The sequence below is a fragment of the Malaya genurostris genome, chromosome 3 (assembly GCF_030247185.1).
Source record: "Malaya genurostris strain Urasoe2022 chromosome 3, Malgen_1.1, whole genome shotgun sequence".
Classification (NCBI taxonomy): Eukaryota; Metazoa; Arthropoda; class Insecta; order Diptera; family Culicidae; genus Malaya; species Malaya genurostris.
Window position 1 is genome coordinate 17,725,623 of NC_080572.1, and position 27,344 is coordinate 17,752,966.

Consider the following 27,344-nt stretch of genomic DNA (forward strand, 5'->3'; position numbering starts at 1 on the left):
GTATAACTGTCGTAAAAGCTACGGGCATATCCCAGTATTACGTCAGCTATGCGAACCCGGGCAGCTAGTAGAGCTAATCTCCAATGCCGGTATCGACAATAATCTGTTGGGTAGGGGGGTATCATTACCATCACTCATACTGGGGTGGCCGAGACATATCTTGCAACTCCACTCAAGTGTAAGCGGCTGTTATTCGATTATCCTTCTATTCGTACCTGTGGTGGGAAAAATGAGCGCTTAATGGCAATTTCTGCTGCACCCTCGTGTAGAATGACATGCCGATGATTAATTGATGCAATTCGTTTACTTTGGAACAGACAAAGTTGCCTTTCTGGTGGAATTGAATTTTTTTATTACGTTTGGATCGAAAATCTATTCAATACTTCGAGTCAAATAATTCTAGAGATAACAAAGTTTGAAATTTAGAACCTACAGGGTCCGGCACTCGAAGTGTAACCAATTAAAAAGGCCATAAATTCAGTTTGGAAAATTACTTTTACTTAATTCAAAGTACAAAATGTGTAAAAATAATACAAAATTCAGAATCAATTCACTTTTGCTCGATATGACCACCTTTTGCCTTGACTATGGCCTTGAGACGGTCAAAAAACGAATCGCAAGCTGCCCGAATGTGACTTGCAGGTGTATTTTGGCCCACTCGCGGACAATAACTTTTTTCAGCGCCTCGAGACTGGTGTATCTTTTAGTTTGGACTTTGCTCTCCAAAATGGCCCAAAGAGAATAATCCATTGGATTCGCATCTGGTGAATTCGAGAGCCATTGTGTGGACGTGATGAAGTTCGGAACATTGTTTTTCAGCCATTCTTGGTTCACTCGAGCTTTGTGAGACGGTGCCGAGTCCTGCTGAAACGTCCATGGTCTGCCACCGAAATGTTTGTCTGCCCACGGCTTCAAAGCAACCTCCAGAATACTTTCCCGATAATATGTCGCATTTACCTTGACGCCAGGCTCGAAGGTCTGAAGTTGGTTACACTTCGAGTGCCGGACCCTGTAATTTTAAAATGTGTTTTTCATTCGATTCTTTGCAACTCTGCGTTCGATGTTTACATTGATGTTTTGGAAGTCAATCGAAATCACACTGAATATCTTAAAAGTTCGAAATCTTAGAATCGGTTTCGGATTACCACGTTTTTTCTCGAAAAATAACCTGCGGTTAGCTCAAAACGATACCAGCTATATTAATACATAATCACTTCTTAAGTCGAAGCTATAACACGAATCGAGAAAACTCCCCTCTGTATAATTTGAGATGTTAAGAAGCACAGTTTACGCGATTTTTTTCTGATCCAAAGTAAATTCGGCGGTGGTCAAAACTAAAAATGCTATAAACACATAAGTTAAAATTTAAAAGAATACCAGAATCATCTCCAAATTGTCGGTAGTATAGAAGCTTTTGCACGAGAGTCTGCTTATATCGTTTTCGTTTTTAAATTGCACTTCACCGGCGTAGCGAAAGCTGCACTGAAACCGTTCGTTTTTATCAATTGCACTACACCAGTGCTACACTTTTTCTGCACCGATACCACTGGTGTAGCACTCATCAAAAGTTCGATGTAGCTCTGTGCAATGGAATCGTTTATTGTAGTCAAGGGTTACTGTTTATGTTTTCATCATTTTTGTTCGTTTATTCATGCCATGGTGTAGCACTGCACCGGTGTAGTGCAGTATAAAATCGAAAACGACATTAGATTGATCTTGATTCGGAACCAACACCGAACATTGTTTGTTTTATAACCGACGAAATTACACCAATATCCCAAATGTATGCAATTATATCTTTGTACATACTTGCGATACGATTTTGATATTTAAGCTTCTCTTCGCCAAGATTGTGTTCAAGTTTTGTATGCAAGCAGTTGTTTTTATAGTGTTAAGTTTCTCTACCATTCTGCGATTTCGGTTGAAGCGATAAACTTTTTCTCATTATCAATCGAGTTCATCCTATATAAATTAGAAATTAAACTTAAGCACTCATTTACCCTGGGGAGTTCTCAGGCGAAGCGACATAACATAGAATTTCATCCGAGCTTGCATGACACAAGATCAGAGCATAGCAATTAATGTTTCAAATCGTTTTATGGCACTTTTTGTCTTGCTGTCTAACAACAACCTACCTCTAGCATGCTACGCGTAGGACTGAAACGTTAGCTATAATTTCGCTTCTATTTATAGACTCGCGTGCTTCCAACAGCTTCGCTTTTGCATCGCTCACTCCTTCAAAACCGTCGTCTATGGCAGGGAAATCTGATATGCCGGAGATTTTTAGCAAACAAAATAGGACACTCAACAAGTCCTCGGTAGTATAGTGGTAAGTATCCCCGCCTGTCACGCGGGAGACCGGGGTTCGATTCCCCGTCGGGGAGGCTATTTTTAAGCATCGGTGGTTCAGTGGTAGAATGCTCGCCTGCCACGCAGGCGGCCCGTGTTCGTTTCCCGGCCGATGCAAGTTACTTTCTATGTGCTTCCGTGGCTCAGTCGATTAACTGGCGTGCTTTCTGATCTAATGTTTCTCGGTCCAGGTCGCGCTGCCGCTACCAATCTTTTCTCAGGTGGCTATCATAGTCTACTGCGATAAAAGTGTTAGATGTTCTGAAATCGGGAGATCGAAGTTCGAAACCGGTTATGAAACCATCATAGAATTTTTAGGATCTTGGTGGGGTGCTCATCCGCAAGATCTAATAAAATTGTATCAGACAACGATACTTTCAGTGATGGAATATGGATGCGTTTGCTTTCGTTCCGCTGCAAACTCTCATATTATCAAACTTGAGCGAATTCAGTATCGTTGCTTGTGAATTGCCTTAGGCTGCATGCATTCGACACATACAATAAGTCTGGCGGGAGTTCTTCCATTGAAAGATCGCTTTTGGGAGCTTTCATCACGACTGCTAATAAGATGTGAGGTACTGAATCCCCTGGTTATTAATAACTTCGAAAGGCTGGTCGAGCTTCAATATCAAACAAGATTCGTGACAGTATATTTTAACCATATGTCCCAGGAAATAAATCCTTCAAGATATATTCCTATCCGTGTCAGCCTCCTAAATGTTCCTGACTCAACTCTATTTTTCGACATATCCATGCAACGCGAAGTGTGTGGAATCCCGGATCACCTACGCTCTATGGAAATCCCAAAAATTTCAGGCATATTGACTCTGAGTACAAACCCTGAGAGAATTGGCCATTGAGTTGATAACTGCTTCAAAAAAGTTCTAGCTATTGGAAGGAATGCCGTTATGCATGCGTACTAGGGATTGGCCCAAACTCTTTGAGGGTTCAGAAATATTGAATGCTGTGAAAATCCATTCTACAATTTCCGAAAACCTCAGTAATCCTGTTGGTGGCAGTGAAATGGAGCCTACTGGATTATTATCTTTTTCTGTGCTCGCAGTATTTTGAAGGTATGATACTTTTTCAAATATTATTCTTCGATTCTAGAAATTTGACAGTCCTTTACTTTGGACTTCAGCTACAACATATCGAAAAATACAAAAAATCAAAAATACGTTTTTTGAGATATTTGAATATTAAGTATTCTTTTTCAAATAAAAATCAAATGAAAATTTATTTCAGCAGCACTAAATTTTTTATATAGTCGTTATAATTACAAAACATATTCTAATCCACCTAGTGGTGTAATGATGCCTTTCTCATATCAATCATACTATCATATATAAGACTGTGGTATTCTTCAAAATAATTTTCTTCCATTTTTGAAGGAATAACCGGAATCGCTTTGTTTGGCCGTCTACTGGTAATGATTACCGATTGAAGCAGTTTTGATGTTGATTTAGATTTTTTTCGGATCCAGATGAAATTCAGAATTTTGGTATATTATCATAAGACCTTTTATTTATACCTGTAAAAACCAGTCCTAAATCATATATTTTTGACAATTTTAAATGGATTTTTGCTTAGTCTTTTCTGGAATATAAGACTAGAGTAAAAATGAAAAACTTATGATGTAAATTGTCTTAGTTGATCATAAAAAATGTATATGCAAAATTTGAGCTAAATAAAAAAATACAAGAAAAAATTTTCCTTTGCTGGAACTTGACCTTTCTGTTTCAACAAATTTCGCAGTCGATTCATACTGTTCGAAACCATTGCATGGTTTGTACTGACACTAAGAATCCTTCTAGGCCTGCGCTCGAACATACGACAACTGGCTTGTTAAACCTGCGCTCTATACATTGAACCACCAAACCGGGCATTTTTGAATGCTCTTTCTTCAAATCGTGATAATTTGGAAATTGTTAATCAGCACTCTTAAAAAATATACACTGAAAAAAGTTCGACATTTTCTCAAGAATAAAAAAACAACCGAAAAACTAAAACAAATAATTGTCTTTCTAAAATTTTAATTTTTATTTTAATTTTAATTTTATTTTAAACCTTAACTTAGCGTGAAGTTACAGCAAAATCAACTTACCAACATTTACAAAACTTAAAGTTTGTGATTTAAAAATGTAGACACAAGAATTTAATTTTTTTAAATAAAAGAATTAAATTCACTCATAACAACTTTTCTTTTAGAAACAGCAGTTCTGGGAATATTTATACATGAAAGTCAAAGAACTCGTTTTTTTTGTTTATGTGCGCAGTTTAAGCAAGACAAACCAAATTTTTAACATATGAAAACAGTTATTCTGAATTAAATGTACAATTTTGTATGCCATACTGTCAGTTATTGAGAAACCTGTATGTATTATTGGTGGTAGTAGGATTGTGGCAACTAGTCATGCAATGGTCCGGTAGGCTTAGAATCGGTGGCGAAGTCTGTTGAAACAGAAAGTTAATTACAGCATCGAAATGTAATACCCTGATATTGATTTTTTATATATATATTTAGTAGTTTTTGGTTTTGTAAATTACAGCATCATTGTTAAATTCATCGGAATATTTTATTTTCTTGTTCTACCTACAACTATTACATATTCATGAATAACTCTTATTTGAGGTTTTATATTCTTGAATTTGATATGACTACAAAGTGCATCGTCATTCGAAAACAGTCTGGTGTCGTTTGTAGTTTTGAAAACTGGAACTAAAGAATGGTATTTATGTGTGCAACATGTCATTTTTGCTGAACTGAAATAAACGGAGCTCTGTTGCGCGACTCCTTGAGATCTGTCATGATTCGCATCGCTTCGCGAGTCGCTCTCTCTCTGGTTTCACCCTTTGACAATGAAAAAATTACGTCACTTTCATCTATTCGGCTGGGGTCGTCTGCTTCAGAATCAAATCAGAACTATTTGATTCTGAAGTTATTATTCACTGAAAATTTAAAAATCAAATGACTTGGAAGACTTCTCTGCCCTTTTTGTGCATATGTCGCCCAACTATATCATATCTAATAAGTTTTTTTCTTATCGTTTCTTTATAAAGAAATCCTTTATCATTCAAAATTTTTCGTTGCTGCAAATTTCTCAATGCCAAACTGCCAATTTTATTAGTTTCATTTACAAAAATATTTTCACTATTAAATATTAGTTTTTTTGTAGTTGGTGTCTTCACAAAAGTTGTTTGCAATCAAATGGCGCCCCTTTTGATGGAAAAAGTGACCAGGGTGGTCCTCATTTAGATTGAAATCTGATCTAACTTCCTTTATTGAAATTAAAAAATGATTTTGTTGTACAATAAAGTTGTATATATTTTGAGCAACTTTGCTGAAAGAAAGCAGCTCTCTAGCTTTTCATTTGATCGAGTTACATCAATTTTCCCGAGTAAAAGTAGGGTGGCTCCTGAAAAATCATATTTTTTGTTTCAACTTTTTTGTGAAATGTTATATGGAAAAGTTGTTCTCAGAAGATTATTGCGCACAATTTTGCTAAACCAAGCTTTTTCATATGAGCTACTAATAAAAAGTTATGATTGCTTTTTCATCAAAAACTAGTCAAGCTTCAAATATCAATATTCATTAGATGCCAGATCGATAAAAATGTATCCTATGCGGTTCCTGAAAGGTCATATTATAAGTAAAAATTTAAGAGAAAATTGGAAGGGTGTTATTTTTTTTAACTTATTTAAATTAGTTTTAAAAATACCTTCAAAAACTCAAAAATATTGCATAACTCCTAAACGCCTTAACGTATAAATATACTTCCTTTATATCAAATTAGTTCTATAAGTGTTCCATACATTGTTCATTCGAGAAATGAGACACACGAAAACTACAGCCGAAAATAATTTTTTTGCTGAACAATTTTATCAAATTTATTACCAAAATAACTGATTCAATTAATTTTAATTCCGTTATCGCAATAATCGTATCGTTTATATTCAAAATAACAGTCCTATGTACAGTTGTTGGCGATTTGGTATGTATTGAATAAATGAAACAATGAATTATTTTTTTATCTAAAACTAAATATTTTGCTTGTTAGGATAAGTCTTCTGAAATTCTAGTATTTTGTTTGTTCGACAATGCCAAGATAGGGTCTGAAATTAACAGCAGCCTTTTAAAAACATCTTCGATATTCACGATTCTGGTGAATTTTCTAGTATGGTGCTCTCTAAAGTTCCGTGGATACTTTTATTTCGAGTTCCTGAGCATCTTCACTAAACATACCAATAGTTAAAATCGCGAGACTAATTATCATGACTCCGTGTACCAAAAATCATTATATCCGTTAACTTTTTGTAAAACAAAGCACTTCCTGGAATCCAAGAAAATCATTAATTTGTTAAAATGAGTAGAATGAATTTATTCGAACCAAAATTCATTGTGCGTCGTTTTCCGGTCGTTACAGGCTATTCGGTACACAAGTGGATGAGAAAGAAAGGCCAATGTCTCGGTATGATGTGGATAAAAATATTTGCGTTTTACCAATTTGCACCAGCTTGTTGGATGGTTGTCGAGATAATGAAAATTTCTGTTCATAGATTTATCATGGCCAACTAGTTAGGAATAACCATATTCTACAGTATTTCTCAGTTGCTCAAACTCAACTAAAGTGGTTATTTTGGTAATAAATTGATTTAAATTGTTCTGCAATCTATTTTCGGCTGTAGTTTTTGTGTGTCTTATTTCTCGTATGAATATTGTATGGAAGACTTGTAGAACTAATTTGATACTATTGTTTTGCTAAAGGAAGTATGTTTATACGTTTAAGATTTATGCAATGTTTTTGAGCATTTTGAAAGTATTTTAAGACTAATTTACATAAGTTAAAAAATAATACCCTTCCAAATTTTTCTTAAATTTTTACTTATATTATTACCTTTCAAAAACAACATAGGATACATTTTTATCGATCTGGCATCTAATGAATATTGATATTTGAAGCTTGACTAGTTTTTGATGAAAAAGCAATCATAACTTTTTACTGGTAGCTCATATGGAAAAGCTTGGTTCAGCAAAATTGTGCGCAATAATTAGTTCAACAAATCTTCTGACTCGACAGCTTTTCCAGAGAACGTTTCTGCAAAAAGTTAGAACAAAAAAGGTGATTTTTCAGGAGCCACCCTACTTTTACTCGGGAAAATTGATGTAACTCGAATGAAAAACTAGAGAGCTGCTTTTTTCAGCAAAGTTGCTCAAAATAAAGTTTTCTACAACTTTATTGTGCAATAGAATCGTTTTTGAGCTCAATTAAAAAAGTTAGATTTCAGATTTCAATCTAAATAAGGACCACCCTAGTAACTTTTTTTTATAAAAAGGAGCGCCATTTCATTAAAAACAACTTTTGTGGAGACGCCAACAACAAAGATTTTATATATAATAGTGAAAATATTTATGTCACGCTAATTTCCCGTTTCGGACCATAGTGCAGTGATTGTATCTGTGACCTCTGACTTAGCCATCGAAGGATACGATCGCTGAAAGAAGGGGCCATTTTGCACTTAACTGTTTCAAAAATGTTTTAACTGTAGGAATGAAAGCCATTAATAGGCTTTTAAGAGGTTCTGAAATATTGAAGGAAGTCATGATCCAGTCCACGATATCAGAGAATTTAACAAACGTAAATTTTCTGATTGAGTCCCAGGAAGTGGTGAAAATTCTTGCACGGAATTTAATTTTCCAAGGCCTGGAGCTTTTTTCTCCGGTTTTTCGGCATCACTTCCTGTTGCTGTAGTTTTAGGAGCCCCCTCTAAAGACTTCGTCGAACCCTTACTAGGGAGCTTATCAGAGGATATATTTCTCTTCTTTCTGATTGATGAGCTATGAGGGACAGCCAAAGATGTACCTTAAAGGGGGTCATCATATTAGCTCTCGTCAGTTGACAAGTAAGCGTAAGGATTTTCGGTAGGTGGCGCAGCACATTTCAACATTTCCGTAAATGAGCGCTTGGAATGTTGCTTGAGTGAACGCATTATTTTATCCTTACGCAATTTGTACGCGAGACAATCAGAGAGCTCATGTGGCCCCTTCTTACAGTAGAGACACTTTTCAATGTCTCCACCGCAGGAGTTATCCGCATGACTTCCTCCACACATTATATAACGGGATTTTAGTGCAACAATGGGATGCTGTATGTCCCATTTGTTTGCAATTAGTGCAGTTCATGACCAAAACATGAACTGCACTAATTGCAAAAAAGGCGAACAGGTAAACGAACTCGGTCCAGGAGGTTAGGCAAAGCCGAACCAGCGAAAGTCACTCGATACGACTCTGATGGGGTATATGACTTAGTCCCATATCCCGCGGTCGATACTGAACGCAATTCCTTGCAATCCTGTATTTTAATATCCTTGAGTAGGGGGTTTTTAAAGCCGCCCACCCTATGCACAAGAACATCCTCGCAAGTCAGACTCGGATCGGTGATCACGTCGTCTATCTAGACTTCGCGATACTCCCGCGCGAAGAGCTCATATTGAACGATTACGTTAGCCTGTTTTGCACTGGCTAACAAGACCCTGAGCTTGTCAGGGCGTACCTTTTCGATTTGTTGTACTGTATTGTATCGCGAGCTCAGGTCTTCAGAAAGTCTAAGGAGATTTAATTTTTTTCCATTAAAAATGGAAACCTTACACGTTTTTTCACCATACTCTGTCTAATGTATTTGTAAAAATATAGCTGGCTAAATGTACCACACACAGTGCTTCTTTACACAAGCTCACATCCGACCTTGAGGGTGGATTAATTCGGATTATCACTCGACCGCATTGACGCAGACAATAGAACACGGAATGACCTTGATAACGGAATTAAACAATTCATCGCACGATTGGGAAAATACGAATTCACGTCCGATCAGCCCGATAGTTACAATGGAACTGTAGACTAGACCTACACTGCTGAGAAATGTCCTTGCAAGTGACAACTTTAAATAAACCTGGTATAGTCGATTTTTATTGGATATGCCGATAACAGATCATCAAAATCACCGAACGCTACATAATCGATTAAAATATTTTGCAATTCTGCAGAATTTTCCATATGCTTATGAAACTTATAAATACATTCATTTATTATTTTAATTTGTTAAAATTTCTTCTAGTGATGACTCTCGACTCTGAAAATTAAAAAAATGTAAAAAAAGGCATTGAAATTGAAAAATTCAAATAATTGGCGATTGGCGATCTATTTACCTCCATAATGATCTAAGCGCCATCGTTTCAACGGTGGTCAATGACTTCGTATTACTTCTCATTAGATTCTCTCTTGTTGTTTGAACCCATATGAGTAATTCTCGTTCTCTGTTATTAACTTTTCGCAATGGAACCGTCTCACTTATGACGACTTTTTCTTCTCATTTTCTCTCTAATCTCCTATGAAAATCGCCAAACACAGTTCCGACAATGATAGCAGATCAGCTGCTTTCGAGCAGTTCCAACATCCCCAATTTCCGTGAACATGAGAGTTTCTCGCTGCGAGAGAGAAAATCCCTCTGGTAGACCAAAGAGAGTCGGGTAGCTGCGATCCGAAGTCCTTGCTGGCGGCTTGATTTAGCAGCCCCTCGCATTCATCCCCATTAGACACGGCAAGGATTTAGTACAACTCTAGCCCCGGACGTGTCGTGACGTGATTTTCGATTTTTAAGCGCGCACGTCTATAGTTTGTCGTTCGACAAGGTTCAACTTTCATGGGAATTGCTCCAGGAGCTGCGGATGTTTTCTAAAGGGGATTAATATTGGCCTTGCGTTCTGAATTGAAGTTTGTCGCGTGCTGGTCTCGGGCGTATTCAGTTCGGTAGTTTCTATTATTAGGAACGGGTGGAGTTTGATGATGCCGAAGAAGAAAACTAGTAGCTGAAAAATTCATTAGTGTTTACGCAAGAAACATTGCCTCCCCCCGTACATGAAAAGCTGGGAATTGCTATTGGGAGACGGTTGGTTTGTGAATATTCATTTAAGAAGGGTACGCTAATCGTGTGACCCTGTTAGCGGTTGATTATAGTTGGCCGTGTAATTCGATTGGCACTTCAATTGCTTCTGTATGTATGAATTGTAATGAATAAAGATTTTGCTCTGAATAAGTTCACTCTGGAAAATGTAAATTTTGTAGTAGTTCTAGGTACGTGTGCCACGGAAATTGAGCCGTACATTCGAGTTTTTTTACGATAACGGGCCGTTGTGCTGTGTTTTCCAGGAAACAGCCGGTGGAGTGAAAGGTCGAAATGATTTTTGTTTTCGCCTACATGAGTGGAACGAAAGATATATATTTGGAACCCTCAGTTCTCGTCGCTTGGGGCGGAGTGTTCCTGCAGCAAAAACAGATGAATTCGACGAATTGTGACGACCACCCTCTCCATCGCTGAATCTGGGAATTGTTTGAAAACCAAACATTGTTAGTGAGTCCGCCTTGAGGCGGTTGTTTTCTATTGCGATAATTTACATGCTGTTGGAATGAATAAGTAAAAGGAAATAAAAATGGTAATATCATCAACGTAAACAGAAGCAACTGTAGGAGTGAGTATTTGCCGTTTACGATTTCCGACCCTGACTATCAACCTCGAGGTGAGGCTTACGAAATTGAAAACGACTCCAGTCCCGAAATTCTTCCACCCAACCAACCGAATCCGAATTGAATCGTGAGAAAATGTGAACGAGGAGCGATGCTGTGTGCGGTCGTCCTCCAGGGTGAGATAAAGTTTTACTTACTAAGTTACGCTCGGAATTAGGAGTGTGACCTCCTTGCGTTCTATTACGTACAGTTAAAAGGTAGAGTGCCGGATGTTTCCTTCCCCAAGTGGATGTGGTGGGTGGTGAGAGTGAAAAAATGTTTTAAGGTCAGTTCACAATTACAGAGAAAAAATAATATCGTACCGTCCCATTTGTCGGTGATATAGGATAACGGATTATATGAAACCGAAAGCTATTTTGAAAGTGCAAAAAGATGATAAATTAAAGTGTTGATCGCCGGATGTAAATTTGATATCCTTTCTGACCGAAGAAAAAGTGTTTTGTTAATGTTGGTGGTTCATACAATGGCGATGTTATCCACTCAGGCTATTCCACAGCGTAATGTTTGAAAAAAAAGTGAGTCTGAGGAACCGTCCGGCACAATAAGCTGCCAGGAAGAGATTTTGTTAATTTGATTTTCTCGAAAGTGAAACCAACCATACCAGAGAGATTTTACTGTCTACCGATTTTTAGGACGAATGGACTCTTGGGACTGCGACACAAAGAACTTGAGTACGAAAGTGAACAACAATTTGGAGTCACTAGCTGTAACGAGCAGAGAAAGGTTTGATATTTTTCGATTCATTGATTTTTATTCTTTGTCAGGGGCTGCCTTTTTGAGGGAGCCTTAATATCATTTCTATGGAGGATACTGTGGGTCAATGAAAGGGATGAGGTGTTAGTGTCACACCAGGTGCTATTTTTGGATTCGATTTTCCTCGAAAACAAACAGTGCAATTTAAACCGCTAAGCAGACCAAAATTTACACTATTTATGCAACCAGTGATTTAGTGTAACCTTCAAAGCCCGGGTTGGCGGTTCAATATGCAGTGACTAAAATTCTAAGACGTTTGGCATAAAAAAAAAATTTAATTTCGGAAATCTCAATCATATCCCTATGGTGATTTTTCAATATCGAAAATTTTAAAACCTTAACCGCCTTACCCATATCCGATTTAGCTCAAATTTTGCGTGGGGACTTTTTTTGAGGTGCTTAAACTTTTGAGCTCTACCGCTTACCGGTTACGTCACTTATACCATCATATCTCCGGAACCAAATGTCACAGCTATTTGATCAATGGCCCGACAGTAGCTTCAAATGAGCCTAAGTTTGTTGAAATCGGTCCAGTCATCTCTGAGGAAATTGAGCGGTAATAATATCTTCGAAAAGTGCACACACATACACACACAGACATTTTCAGATCTCGTCGAACTGAGTCGAATGGTATATAACACTATGGGTCTCCGAAACTCCGTTTGAAAGTCGTTTTTTCCAGCAATTCTAATACCTTTCTATAGAGAAAGGCAAAAAGCTCTAGACTTAAGAAGGAAAATAAATTATTGCGTTTTTGCCACATTTGGTGCAATTTTACATTGTCACAACCAATCATTAAAATAAAATTAAGCTTCATTGTAGGCGACTACAAATCACTCGGAGATTTCTACCCTTGGATAACGTGTGTCGTCACAGAATAGAGATTTTTGATGAGCAAGGGTTAGATTTCTGAGATCTGAAGTGAAAATATGAAGCTACACACCTTGAGGAACATCTGCTCGAACGGGAAGAAATTAATTGGATAATTGGTAGAGGCCTCATATAATCAAAATGTATTTTTGCCTTTCTCATATAGAAAGGTTATGCAATCACTGTGAAAACCGACTTTTGAACCGAGGCCCGGAGGATCGAGTTTCATATACCATTCGACTCAGTTCGTCGAGTACGCAAAATGTGTGTGTATGTATGTATGTATGTGTGTGTTATGGGGTAAAATGTGCAAAAAAATCAAAATATTTGTTCTAACTTTTCTCATAGATGGCGCGACCGATTTTCACAAACTTAGGTTCAAATTAAAGGTCCTGCGGTCTCATACGTAATTCCTGAATTTCATCCGGATCCGAGTTATAAATAGACCTCAAATCCTTTCCAATTGATAGTTTTTATCAGTAGACGGTCAAACAAACCGATTTCGATTATTCTTTTAAGATTCGAATAAAATTATATTGAAGAGTACCACAGTATTATATATGATAGTATGATTGATATGAGAAAGGCATCATTACACCACTAGGTGGATTAAAACAGGTTTTATAATATTGCGACAATATTTATATGAAGTCATGACGTCCTTTAAGATCTTTTCACATTTCTAAAAAAAAAAATAAATAGAAATCTTACTATGAAAAAAAAAATATTCCAGTAAATTAAAACCACGCTATTCTGCTCATACTTGCATATCAGTCCCATATGGAAAATTGATAAAATTCGATATCAGCTGATAAGATCGTGGGGGGAACGTGATTTTTATGATCTTTCAAGTCAAAACCTGTAAATAGAAAAAAAAATGGTTGAAACAAGGTAACAATTAGTTTGCTCTGTAACCTTAAGGTGGATTATGTTATTACTAGAGATTCTTAGCAAATTACCAAACTAATTACACTGAAAAGACTCACTTCTCGACATTTGTATAATTGATTTTTTCACACTGGAAATTCACGTAGATTGTTTGATGTTCGATCAATTCACGTAAATTGTATGTGATGATTCTATCCATTTATATTCGTCACGTATAATAGTCACTTTGACGTTTGAAACCATTTCACGTGATTGTTCAAGTATTTCGAACGAGAATATTTATTTGAGTACAATCTGTCAGTCCGAAACGAAGGAAGGGACTAGGTCAACTTGGTTCCTTCGGTGAACCAAAATTTTGGATCTTTTTGTATGGGACTAAGGGGTATGTGTCTTTGATGAAATGCTTTTTTGTCTGCTGTATAAAGTTTATAAGATTCAATAAAATCTAATTCATTATTGCTTATAAATTCGATGGGAATATTTTGTGCTTCTTTGAAAACTGTTTCAAATTAAGATAATACTAGCAAGGATCATCATCAAATTAATCTTATATAACATGAATCGATTCGATTGAAAGCGCTTTCGTGATATTTCTAACAGACTTTGGCGATCAACCGAAACTTGTTACTACATCCGTGTTGGTTCCATCCATCGTTTCTATCTGTCCAAACCATGTTTTTGAGGTTGGCTGGCCGAGTAAAACATGTCAATACCACCCTATCAAAAATAATTCACTCCAAATTCGATAGTCTGTATTATCCATTTCTAAAAACTACCGTCCCCATTTCTCTCGATGTATAAAAAGAATCATCCATTAAGGAGCACGTAAAGTTCGTGCAACCGACTCGTTATTTAATTCCAGCTAGCGGCATATGGATTTAGGAAGGCAAACCGCACGTTTAGTCATCAAGGCAGAAGGTCACCACTGAAAATCCTAGCCTATCCTATTTTCACCAACACACGCATTTGCTTACCCACTGGTCGCCCACACTGTCTGAACCGGGTTTAGTTTAATAAATTCTCTCCTAATTTACATACTGACTTTGCAGTTCCCAACAATCCCGTTTTCGGGCAAATGAAAATGTTTCAAATTTGTCACTACCAGTACCTGGCAACGTATTCCTAGGATGATGCGATGCCGCTCTGTTCGCACTATAACACTGGATGGAACAATCGCTGCATAGATCATTCATAAGTACATATATTTGCATAGCACATAGCGGCACACTTATTCCCGGCCCTCGTATTTTCCTACTGCTGTGGGGCGTTCGGCAGACAAGCTGTGCAGAGAGACTCGGTATTCCGGATCTCCGGAATGGTTCTTATAATGAATGTGATATCGACCAACAACCATTTTCCCAAATGGTTTGGAATTAATTCATGTGATTCCGTTGTAGTTAGGCGATGTTGTTTGCTTCATGATAAAACTCGTTCTTCCCAGTATCCCGGAATTTCATTTGGTATAACTGGCGTGGTCGAGTAGCTTAAATATACACATATTAAGTTTTTGTAGACCTAATTTTGCGATGATAAATTGAATTGATCACTGAACAAGTGCTGTTATCCTACTGATTGCAATTGGACAGCTGTTATAAAATCCAAAATGTAAATAGTTTTGTAATTGATTTTGCTTTCCGACACTATGACCATCGTTAAATAATTAACGTTCAGCAGTTTCGAGCTAGTAACTATGCGTCACGAAGTGATTGATCTGTAGTAGCCTGTTTTCTCTATCATGTTTTTCCATATTCGGTTCCTATGTGCTAAATAAGCTACAAATTGCATTCCAGCCACCATCAACATGCATCGATTTCGATAGCGTTAGCAAAATTCTCGTTCGTTAATGGGACTATCGTTTCGTATGATTCTCAGTTCTGAATTCGTATTTCGTATACGAATATCAAGCCTAGCCGATACTAGTTTGGATAGTACTCACCACACTCTCATGGTTCACATTCTGGTTTCGGGTCAAGCCATTATACAGTCCATTTGTTGAGACTAGTATGATATGGTTCACGCCCTGGCACGTACGGACAGCTGCAATGGTTGGTGGTTGCTGACGTGTCTGATTATGAATTAAAGGTGTGCTGGCCGGCGACGTCCGATTTTATCCGATTCAGTTCCCTTTCCATCATCCCAAGCAGCCACCGGATTGAAACAAGATAGTAGAAGACGTGCAACCGATTATTGATTCGATGATGCATCGTGCTGTAAAATTTATAACATATTGGTCCTATTTATTGCCACTGATGATTTGGTTTTTGGATGATAGAACTTTTTTTTCTAATGTTTGTCCATCAAAAACAAAGCGATGCGTTATTATTTATATTAATATTCCTATTTCTCTCACTGACAAGTTATAGTTGAGACTTGTTCTTGGTCGTAATTTATACAAGAAGTTTACTATTTATTTAATAACAAACTCGATTACCTATTGGGTTTCTATTGACACATTTAAAGTGTTTCATGTTTAAGAATGAATGCCCTCGAGTGAAACGTATCCGGCATAAGATCGATCGAAACAATAGGTACTCACGCTATACCCGTATCTAAGAGTGATTTTAGTTCATTCATGTAAGTAGATGTTACATGACACAAAGGTCGATCACTGAAATGAAAATATAATTTTTTTAATTTATGTACATTACAATTTTTAAAAGAGAGTGTCATATACCACTGCAATCGATTTATCGAGATCGCAATAAGCTGCTATTGCATTTTATCCGAATTCGAATTCCAATTCTGATGACGGGATGAAATGTGTGGCCAATTTAAATTGATTGTCGAGCAAACACATTTCGGCTATACCGATCTCCGATTTCCGAAAGTAGTGGTTAGACATTTTTCGAAGTAGAGCCTCAATTTCTTGGAAATGGTGAAACTGTTTTTCACGAGATTAGACACATATGGTTGTATTAACTCGCCGAATGTTATTGATTTTTTAGCCGAGTCTAACATTCGGTTCCCGAGTTAAAAATTTCACTTCGTCATACAAAGAGCTGTGCAGAAAAGACAAAAATGAATTTAAATTGTTTCATAACTTTTCGTATTTGTAGATTTTCGCAGTTGATGGTTGAACAAACTGATTTAGGCCATACCGATCGCGATTACCGGCCCGCTGGTAGCGGTCAAAATTCTCAGGAAAAGAGCTCTCATCGATTTATTTGGAATGGTTAGATTGATTTTCGCAAACTTAGATTTCAATGGAAGATCGTATGACCATCAGTTGCTATTGAAATTTATCTTGATCCGATTTCCATCCAATTGATCTTGATTCCATTTCCGGAATTTTGTTTCACAATTTCAAACTATATGATTGACGTCGGAAAAATGAGACGGAATCTTCTAAATTGTTTTCTAATCAAATTTGTGAATCTTTTTATTTGATGGCCCAAAAACCCTCACTATTTTGTTGTGTATCTTCGGTTTCTGGATTCGAAATCGCTGGAAGTAGTTGACAAAAATATCCGAAATACATCGATAAATCATACGAACGTTGATGAGAATGGCATTCTTTTCATAACATTGCTAGGTCTATTAAAATAGTTTTTCATACTACTGTGGCCAAAAAATAGTAAGCCTTTGATAATAATTTCAATTTTTTTATTTATTCTTACAAATCAATTGTTAAAGATCAATTGTTAATGCTACTTCCGAATTTAAGCATTTACTGCATACCGTATCGACACAGAGCCGGAAAAGCTGGCGTAAGCATGCACAAAGCAAGAAACGTACTTACATCTGTAAAAATGCCACATTTTTCATTTCTGTACATCACTGTATCAGCAAACACACGATTAGCAACCTCTAGAGCTACCTACCGAAAACTTGTTGTAAATACTACAGTTTGTAGCATGTTTTGGCAGGAACGTGATCCACACGTAGCATTTACTACCGAAATTCAAGCATGCTACGTTTTATTCATGCGGCCCAGTATCTCTAATCCTCAGTTGCTCAAACTCAATTGAAGTAGTTATTTTGGTAATAAATAATTGAAATTGTTCTGCAATCTATTTTCGGCTGTAGTTTTTGTGCTTCTCATTTCTCGAATGGACAATGTATGGAACACTTGTAGAACTAATTCGATACTATTGTTTTGCCAAAGGAAGTATGTTGATACGTTAAGGCGTTTAAGATTTATGCAATGTTTTTGAGTATTTTGAAGGTATTTTTGAGACTAATTTAAATAATTTAAAAAAAAACACCCTTCCAATTTACTCTTAAACTTTTACTTATAATTAGACCTTTGAGGAACCGCCTAGGATACATTTTTATCGATCTGGCATCTAATGAATATTGATATTTGAAGCTTGACTAGTGTTTGATGAAAAAATAATCATAACTTTTTGCTGGTAGCTCATATTAAAAAGCTTGGTTGAACAAAATTGTGCGCAATGATTAGTACAACAACTCTTCTGAAGACAACTTTTCCGTAGAACGTTTCACAAAAAAGTAAGAACAAAAAAAGTGAATTTTCAGGAGCCACCCTACTTTTATTTGGGAAAATTTATGTAACTCGATCAAATGTAAAGCTAGAGAGGTGCTATTTTTCTAGCAAAGTAGCTCAAAATAAAAATTCCTACAACTTTATTGTACAACAAAATCATTTTTGAGTTCAATTAAGAAAGTTAGATTTCAGATTTCAATCTTAATGAGGACCACCCTAGTAACATTTTTCATCAAAAGGAGCGCCATTTGATTACAAACAACTTTTGTGAAGACACCAACTACAAAAAAACTAATATTCAATAGTGAAAATATTTTTGTCGCGCTAATCTCCCGTTTCGGACCACTGTGCAATGCGCTTAGCGATTCACGTTTGATGTCTTCAATTGTCTCAGAACGGTTTCTACGGAGCGGTCATTTGAGTTTGCTGAATAGCCAGAACTCACACGGAGCTAAATCAGACGAATACGGTGTTTGCGGAACGGCATTGGTTGAATTTTTGACGAAAAAATCACGAAGAATCAATGTAATATGCGACGGTGCATTATCGTGGTGCAAACCCAAGAGTTGTCGGACCTCAATTCCGGCCTCTTTTTACGAATAGCTTCGCGCAAATGACACATAACACACAAAAAGTTTTCTTTTTTTTAAGTAGAGGTTTTAACCTTAAGGTCATTCACCTCTTCGGGCCAGAAAAACTTTCAGATTCTATGTGCGGGGTTGGGAATCGAACCCAGGCGGGCTGCGTGAAAGGCATCGACTCACCCATCACGCTAAAGCTTGCTTCATTTAGAATTGGAACAAACTTTTGCTCATATTGTGACGCTCCTGTTGAACGGATTTGGATGTTCTTGGCGCTCACGTGTCGGGAATTTTGTCAGCTTCACGTATAATTTTTGACATTCCGCAAATCGACTGTACTTTGTAAACAATAAGCATGAAATCCGAAAGAAGGGAAAAAATTGGGCACAGTTATTTGGAAAATCCATTGTGGTCTGCATCTAGACTAGCTAAACAGCTGAAATTGCCCAGAAATACCGTATGGCGCTTTATCAAACGGTATAAGGAAACATTGACGACGATTCGGAAGCCTCAAGCCAATCGTCGGAGTGTAACTGTCGACCGGAAACTGCGTGGTAAGATTTTGAAGACGATTAAGGAACTCTAGGAAGGAATCAAGTCGTATCGAGCTAGCAAACACTAAATCGGACCATAAAACAGAATAGTGTGGCCAAAATTCGTGCTCGGAAACTATATGACCAGGTGCTGACCAAGTTCGACGGGTGTCTTCTGATGGACGATGAAACCTATATCAAGGCTGACTTCAGACAAATCCCAGGTCAAAAGTTTTACTTGGCAACGGCTCGGGGGGGATGTTCCAGCCAAATTTATATTGGTTTTTACTGACAAATTTGCAAGAAAATGTATGATTTGGCAGAGCATTTGCAGCTGTGGCAAAAAACGAAAGTTCTCGTTACAAATAAGATAATGACATCGGAACTATACCAAAAAGTGTGTCTCCAAAAAAGAATTTTGCCGTTCATTCGATCCCACGATCATCCCGTAATGTTTTGGCCAGATTTGGCAAACTGTCATTACAGCAAAGTCGTTCAAGAATGGTATGCAGAGAAAGGGGTCCAGTTTGTTCCGAAAAACCTTAACTCACCCAACTGTCCCCAGTTCCGCTCTATTGAGAAATACTGGACAATCATGAAGAAGAGACTCAAGGCATGTCAAAGACATCAATCAGATGACGACCTGGTGGAATAAGATAGCTAAAACGATGGACGAAGAAGGCGTGCGCCGCCTAATGAACCGTGTTATAGAAAAAATTCGAGAATTCCTTCGAAACCGTGACGAATAATTTTATCCGTATTTTTTCTTAAAAGTATGAAGAAAACGCTACAGTTTTTCCAGTGTTGCATTCACCAATTCATTCTTTAGAACTTACAGCGTTCACAGAACTGTTTGGTAACTTCGGCAGATCGACGCATTTCACGGGGGAAGCCTCGAAAAATTGCTCAAACCAAATGTATTGAAAATAATACATTTGAACTCCCAGTTTCGGAGATAACATTGGTTAAATCTGTCAAATTGTGCGGGTAGAAAATAGTAGTATTTTTCGGTTGGGTTACTCATACGATTATATGAACAGAACCGAAAGAGTTAGTCAAATGATCATCAAACTTGTTCAAGTAGTAATTTTCAAAGGAACTTAAAATTGATGAAATCGGTTAAGTTATCTCTGAGGGAATTGAGCGTATAGATAAAAAGTGTTGTTTGTTAGTTACGTGACTTCTACGATCATATTTCCGGAACCGGAAGTGTCAGACACTTGAACTTCGAACTTGATCCACAATCCAATAGTAGCTTTCAAATGAGCCTGCACTTTTTGAAATCGGCTCAGGCATCTCCAAGAAAATTGAGTGTATAGAATAAATAAATACACAGATATTTTCCGATCTCGTCAAGCTGAATCCAATGTATATAACACTATGGGTCTCCTGAGCTCCGATCAGAAGTTGGGTTTTCCAGTAAACCTTCTTTTCTATAGAGAAAGACAAAAACTAAATAAACAGTCCTAAGGGGTTGCTCGATCTGTTGACGTAGAGCTACAAATCAACGTCAAAGTTACTGTTGGAATTTGTTTTGAATATTGATCGGCCGTTTTTCTGTGTTTCACATATACTTGGTTATATCTATGCGGAATATGTAATTTATTAAGAATTCAGGATACCCCGAAAAGGTCCATTTAGTTTATTGGTGTTTGTGATGAGAGCTCATATTGGTTAGCGGCTCCAAACCGTTCAGTTCAGCAAAGTAAATCGATTCGATGTAACAGCTCATCAGTCCATTTAGATTGATATGACAAAGTCGACCAAACATAATCAGCGAATAAAAATCATCATGCTAAAATTCGCGGACGATTCCGCGGAAGAAGCGGAAGAGAGATATAGATTACACAAAATTGTAATCTATATCTCTCTTCCGCTTCTTTGCACCCGTACATAGAAAGCAAAGATGTAGTTCTACGTCAATTTATATAATATAGTGCTTTTTCGGTGGCACTTTAATTGATCCGTATACATAAGAACTATAAACCTTTTCCATACTTCTTCTGTACTTAGCTTTAATTTATAATTAGATTACATTTGTTTCTTCGTATCTTTCCTTCAAGTACAGAACATCCATCTTAACCCTGTTTAACTTTGATTCAAACAGATTTTCATTCTAACAAATTTTAATACATTACTCGCGATCATATTTCCGGAACCGGAAGTGTCAGACACTTGAACTTCGAACTTGATCCACAATCCAATAGTAGCTTTCAAATGAGCCTGCACTTTTTGAAATCGGCTCAGGCATCTCCAAGAAAATTGAGTGTATAGAATAAATAAATACACAGATATTTTCCGATCTCGTCAAGCTGAATCCAATGTATATAACACTATGGGTCTCCTGAGCTCCGATCAGAAGTTGGGTTTTCCAGTAAACCTTCTTTTCTATAGAGAAAGACAAAAACTAAATAAACAGTCCTAAGGGGTTGCTCGATCTGTTGACGTAGAGCTACAAATCAACGTCAAAGTTACTGTTGGAATTTGTTTTGAATATTGATCGGCCGTTTTTCTGTGTTTCACATATACTTGGTTATATCTATGCGGAATATGTAATTTATTAAGAATTCAGGATACCCCGAAAAGGTCCATTTAGTTTATTGGTGTTTGTGATGAGAGCTCATATTGGTTAGCGGCTCCAAACCGTTCAGTTCAGCAAAGTAAATCGATTCGATGTAACAGCTCATCAGTCCATTTAGATTGATATGACAAAGTCGACCAAACATAATCAGCGAATAAAAATCATCATGCTAAAATTCGCGGACGATTCCGCGGAAGAAGCGGAAGAGAGATATAGATTACACAAAATTGTAATCTATATCTCTCTTCCGCTTCTTTGCACCCGTACATAGAAAGCAAAGATGTAGTTCTACGTCAATTTATATAATATAGTGCTTTTTCGGTGGCACTTTAATTGATCCGTATACATAAGAACTATAAACCTTTTCCATACTTCTTCTGTACTTAGCTTTAATTTATAATTAGATTACATTTGTTTCTTCGTATCTTTCCTTCAAGTACAGAACATCCATCTTAACCCTGTTTAACTTTGATTCAAACAGATTTTCATTCTAACAAATTTTAATACATTACTCGCTAAATCACTTAATGCGTACCGATCTTGCATGCGCGCACCCTCAAATTTATCCAATGTTTTGATTGGTTCTTTTAAACAAACAACTTCGAAACATAAAAGCCCGAACGAACGAAACGTTCCATCAACGGATTCCTTCGCACGCTTTATCCCTCGCCAATGCCAGAAGCTCCCCCGTTTAGCATTATTCATCATCAGCCGAAAATTCACACCATCCATTCGCAGCCAAGGAGAGTTTTCCACTTAGCATCACTCAAGGCAACGGTCTGTGAAATAAAAATCATACACTTTCAACTCACGTGCTGACACCTGCCTGACTCCCAGCGGTAACACACATTTCATAGCTCGAAAAAAACGCATACACACACTCACGTTTTCGTTTACCTTTTTTCCCCGGTTGGAAGAGAAAAACAATCCTTTCAGCACTTCATCAGCCGAAGGGCGAACATGGCGTCTTTCAAGAAACAGATTACAAATCCTCTGAGGTTTGGCCCATGCATGGATCGAAAGGTTGCCGGGGGCTCAAAACACACGTATGTGGCTAGACTCTCCGATGAAAATAAATCAGCAGGGGTCTACCCGACTCCCCAAAGCGTACTATTAATATTTTCTTTCAAGAAGTTTCCACAGTATACGGTGAGCAAATGGCGAAGGAAACCTCACCAGCAATCCTGAATGTAAATAAAGGATTAGACTGAGAAGCTTGGTTCGGAACGAATAGGCCGTAGGATGAATTTAGTTAGCCTCTGGGGATTCTCAAATGGAAAGAATCGAGCTTAGGGCTTATACAATGGTTCTACCTGCGGCGTGTAAGTGCCAGGTTGTCGGGTGGACTGGGACTGATGAATTTTAATAACTGTTACCGAGAAAGTCTATTTCCACATTTGCTGGCCAGCTTTGATTTGTCATGAGTTTCTTGGACTAAACTGTGCTTATGAAAAAGACTGTCTTGACTTACCTCACGTTGTGGTTTTGTCGTTATTCTTAATTATTTTCTCGGGTCGGAAAAGGTAGGAAAAACCGTGAATTAGTTTAATAAAATAAAATAAATGGAATAATCAAACCAATGTAATTACAATTTAGTGTTTTTTTTGACTACTCAAGTACTTCCGACATCTGAAACTGAGTACGGGTATAGCCGAAGTGAGCTTATTGAATAATTAGCTGACAAGACCATCAAGGCTGGCGAAGGGTGATCAACCAATAGCCAGCTATCTTATATTAAATAAAAGTGATGAATTGATACTAACAAATCAGAAATAGTTACAAGATCATTTACAAAATAAATGTTTTTTTTAATCACTAGAATTTATAATAGCTAATGAATTCCGACACACTAATATGATATTCGGAATGTATTAGGTTAAAAGTACTATGTATTGTGGATGCTACGGCGAAGAAAAACTTTTGTATATTGCCTTATGAAATAAACGTTTTTATGAAAAAGACCATCAATTTCGAATAGCTTCGAGACCAGTTTTGATGATGTCGTACCTCTTTGAAGGAAACGTTTTTTACAGATTTGGAGAAATACCCATCGTAATTTGAGATTTTTTATGGGAACATTAAATGGCTCAAAAACTTCCAGATTCGATTTTTAAATTTATTCATTATTGTTGAATACGAAATGGCGGCTCCCGTCGTGTTTTTTCCTCCGAATTCTATGCACTGGGATTAATCTATTGGAAATAAACCTGTTTTGATTCACCTAGTGGTGTGCTGAAGCTTTTCTCATGTGACTTCCATTCTCAAAAAAATATTACTGAGGTATTTTTAAAAGAACTGCTCATAGACCTACATGACCTATGCATTGGAACAGTTTTGAGTCCAAATTAGAAGAATTTTTCTCTATTTTACATTGTCGCTCTGTATGACGATTAGAAATTTCAAACACTTGATATCTGGAAGCAGAAGGTCCTATCAGAACCGAGTTCAGGAACGTAATAATGCATCGTTAATATGAATCTAAGCTTTAGTAAATTGGATGAGCCATTTTAAAGAAAAGCAAGTAAGTTCCGTTCTAGAGGCAGTGTTGGTGATTGCCGAAAATTTGACAGAAGCTGCTATATTGCTATCTATATTGTATACAACATTTTCAATCCGGTAGAAGATGCTACAAGAACTCGAGTCTCTCAATGCATGAACCGCGAGAGAATTTTTCTACATTCCTTCGCTCCACTTCATACTCTGAGTATTTCACGGCCCTTAAAAAAATTAGTCTGATAATGATCGTTGCTGTGTGGAATTTCCCAAGAGAGAATCGCAAGTTTTTTTTTTTTTTTTATTCAAGAATATAATGTTTAAGGCACACTGCTTAAGCTCTCAGATGCCAAGGGCTTTTACTAATTTTAATTTACGACTAACTTAAAACTAGGGTTGTATCATTGAGTAATGTCATATTTGGGTCGCAATGGTTGACTTTGGCAGATCCAGCCTTCAGCTGGTGATCGGCAGTGGCCGGTGAATTGAATATTTCATGAGAGTCTTCCATATGGCGTTGGTGAATGTTCATGTTGGCCGCATTCTTCGGTCCGTGTGGGTCCGCGGGAAACACCCCCAGGTTACGAATACCCGGCGGGTGGCCCGCATGCTGTTGGTAAGTTTCCGTGGGCGATGATGGTGTTGTTACAGAAGAAAATGAGAAAAAAAAAATAGCGAAGTAAATATTGCGGAAAACGGAGTAAAAAGGGGATATGGGAATGAATTGACTAAAACGACAGAGATCTAATTAGTTGACATCGAGATGGTGAAGAGACGGGGAGGGGGGAAGCGAAAAGGTTAGTGACAGCACAAAGCTCTTGTTAGTTCCGATGAAGATGGTGGACAGATGAGGAATCGGGATAATCGGCGGAAGTTAGTGTCGAACCTGCAGGTGAAGATAATTCTTAGCCACAGTTGAAACAACGTCGATAAATAGGAGGAACTTTCTAAGCCAGATGTAACAGATTACACTTGTATATTAATGTGTTTGAGAAACTCGTATATCAGAAGCATATATGAGCTATCCCGACTCGCCAACACATCCCGAACCGGAACTTCAGGCGGTCTACCTCGGGCCCTGAGGGATTCCAGTAGCTTCGACCTGGCGTCGCGATACTCTACGCACGACCACACGACATGCTCGATGTCCTGATAACCGTCGCCACAGGTGCAGAGCCCGTTCTCCACGATCCCGATATGCCGGAGATGTGCGTTGAATGTATAGTGATTTGACATGAGCCGTGACATAACGCGAATGAAATCACGACTCACGTTCATCCCCTTGAACCACGGTTTCGTTGATACCTTAGGAATAATGGAGTGTAGCCATCGTCCCAGTTCGTCATTCGTCCATGAAGTTTGCCAACTTTCGAGAGTTTTCTGACGAGAAATACTGAAAAATTCATTGAAGCAGATTGGTCTTTCATAAATATCACCTTCTAATGCGCCCACCTTAGCCAATGAGTCTGCCTTTTCATTTCCCGGAATGGAACAATGCGAAGGGACCCAGACTAACGATATTGTATAAGACCGTTCAGATAAAGTTCTCAAGTGTTCTCGTATTTTCCCCAGAAAATAAGGGGGGTACTTTCCTGGCTTCATTGCCCGGAGAGCTTCTATTGAGCTTAGACTGTCCGTGACAATGAAGTAATGGTCTTTGGGCGAGGTTTCAATGATCTCGAGGGTGTACTGAATAGCAGCTAATTCTGCGACGTAAACTGAAGCCGGATCACTGAATTTGTACGAAGCGGTGATGTTTTGATTGAAGATACCGAAGCCTGTGGACTCGTTGATGTTTGATCCGTCAGTGTAAAACACCTTTTCACAGTTGACTGTTCTAAATTTATTATAAAAAATATTTGGGGCCACTTGAGGGCGCACGTGATCCGGGATTCCACGAATCTCTTCTCTCATGGAAGTATCGAAAAACACAGTAGAATCAGAAGTATCCAAGAAATGAGCACGGTTGGAAACAAACGAAGAAGGATTAATATTCTGAGCCATGTAATCAAAATACAAGGACATAAAACTGGTTTGAGAATTGAGCTCAACTAACCTTTCGAAATTTTCAATCACCAGAGGATTCAAAATGTCGCATCGAATGAGTAAACGATATGAGAGATCCCAGAACCGGTTTTTCAATGGGAGAACGCCCGCCAGCACTTCGAGGCTCATCGTATGAGTCGATTGCATGCAACCCAAGGCAATACGCAAACAACGATACTGAATTCTTTCCAGCTTGATGAAATGAGTGTTCGCCGCGGATCGGAAGCAAAAGCATCCGTATTCCATCACGGACAATATCGTTGTTTGGTACAGCCTGATCAGGTCTCCTGGATGGGCACCCCACCACGATCCGGTTATTGTACGAAGAAAGTTGATTCTTTGTTGGCATTTTCGTTTCATATACCTAATGTGACATCCCCATGTGCCTTTGGAGTCGAACCAGACCCCGAGATATTTAAATGTGAAGACCTGAGCTATGTTTTCACCCCCTAGTTGAAGCTGTAGTTGTGCTGGTTCTCGCTTCCTTGAAAATACAACCAGCTCAGTTTTCTCCGTAGAGAATTCGATACCCATTTGAAGAGCCCATGTGGATAAGTTGGCAAGAGTATCTTGTAACGGCCCTTGCAGATCGCCAGCTTTGGGTCCTATAATAGACACAACGCTGTCATCGGCAAGTTGTCTTAGCGTGCAAGATGTGTTGATACATTTATCGATGTCGTTTACGTAAAAATTGTATAAAAGGGGGCTTAAGCATGAGCCCTGAGGAAGACCCATGTAACTGAATCGTATTGTCGACAAATCACCATGCGCGAAATACATATGTTTCTCAGACAATAGATTATGTAAAAAGTTGTTCAAAACTGGCGAAAGACCATGCTGATGCAGCTTCTCAGATAGGATGTTTATGGAAACTGAGTCAAAAGCCCCCTTGATGTCTAGGAAAACTGACGCCATTTGTTCCTTACGAGCAAATGCCATTTGAATTTCGGTTGAGAGCAACGCCAAACAATCGTTCGTTCCTTTGCCTCTGCGGAAACCAAATTGTGTATCTGAAAGTAAGCCATTAGTTTCGACCCAATTGTCTAGACGGAAGAGAATCATTTTTTCGAACAATTTCCGGATACAGGAAAGCATAGCAATCGGCCGATACGAATTGTGATCGGTGGCTGATTTTCCTGGTTTTTGAATGGCGATCACTTACACTTGTCTCCAGTCATGTGGAACAATATTGCCCTCAAGGAACTTATTGAATAAACTCAAC

At 37.9% G+C, this 27,344-nt stretch overlaps 1 protein-coding gene and 2 non-coding genes across 3 annotated transcripts in view; all 3 read left to right on the top strand.

Annotated features, from left to right (window-relative positions):
* Positions 1 to 2,312: 2,312 nt before the first annotated feature.
* Trnad-guc (transfer RNA aspartic acid (anticodon GUC)) lies at positions 2,313 to 2,384 on the top strand. Its single transcript has one exon. It is a non-coding gene; the product is annotated as a tRNA-Asp (tRNA).
* An 11-nt stretch (positions 2,385 to 2,395) lies between these two features.
* On the top strand, positions 2,396 to 2,466 carry Trnag-gcc (transfer RNA glycine (anticodon GCC)). Its single transcript has one exon. It is a non-coding gene; the product is annotated as a tRNA-Gly (tRNA).
* Positions 2,467 to 9,964: 7,498 nt separating this feature from the next.
* The window catches only part of LOC131435358 (neuroligin-4, X-linked-like), a 413,817-nt gene continuing 396,437 nt past the window's right edge, over positions 9,965 to 27,344 (top strand). The window contains exon 1 of the mRNA XM_058603165.1: positions 9,965 to 11,653. The gene's annotated coding sequence lies outside the window, so the exon portion shown is untranslated. The remainder of the gene's footprint in view (positions 11,654 to 27,344) is intronic.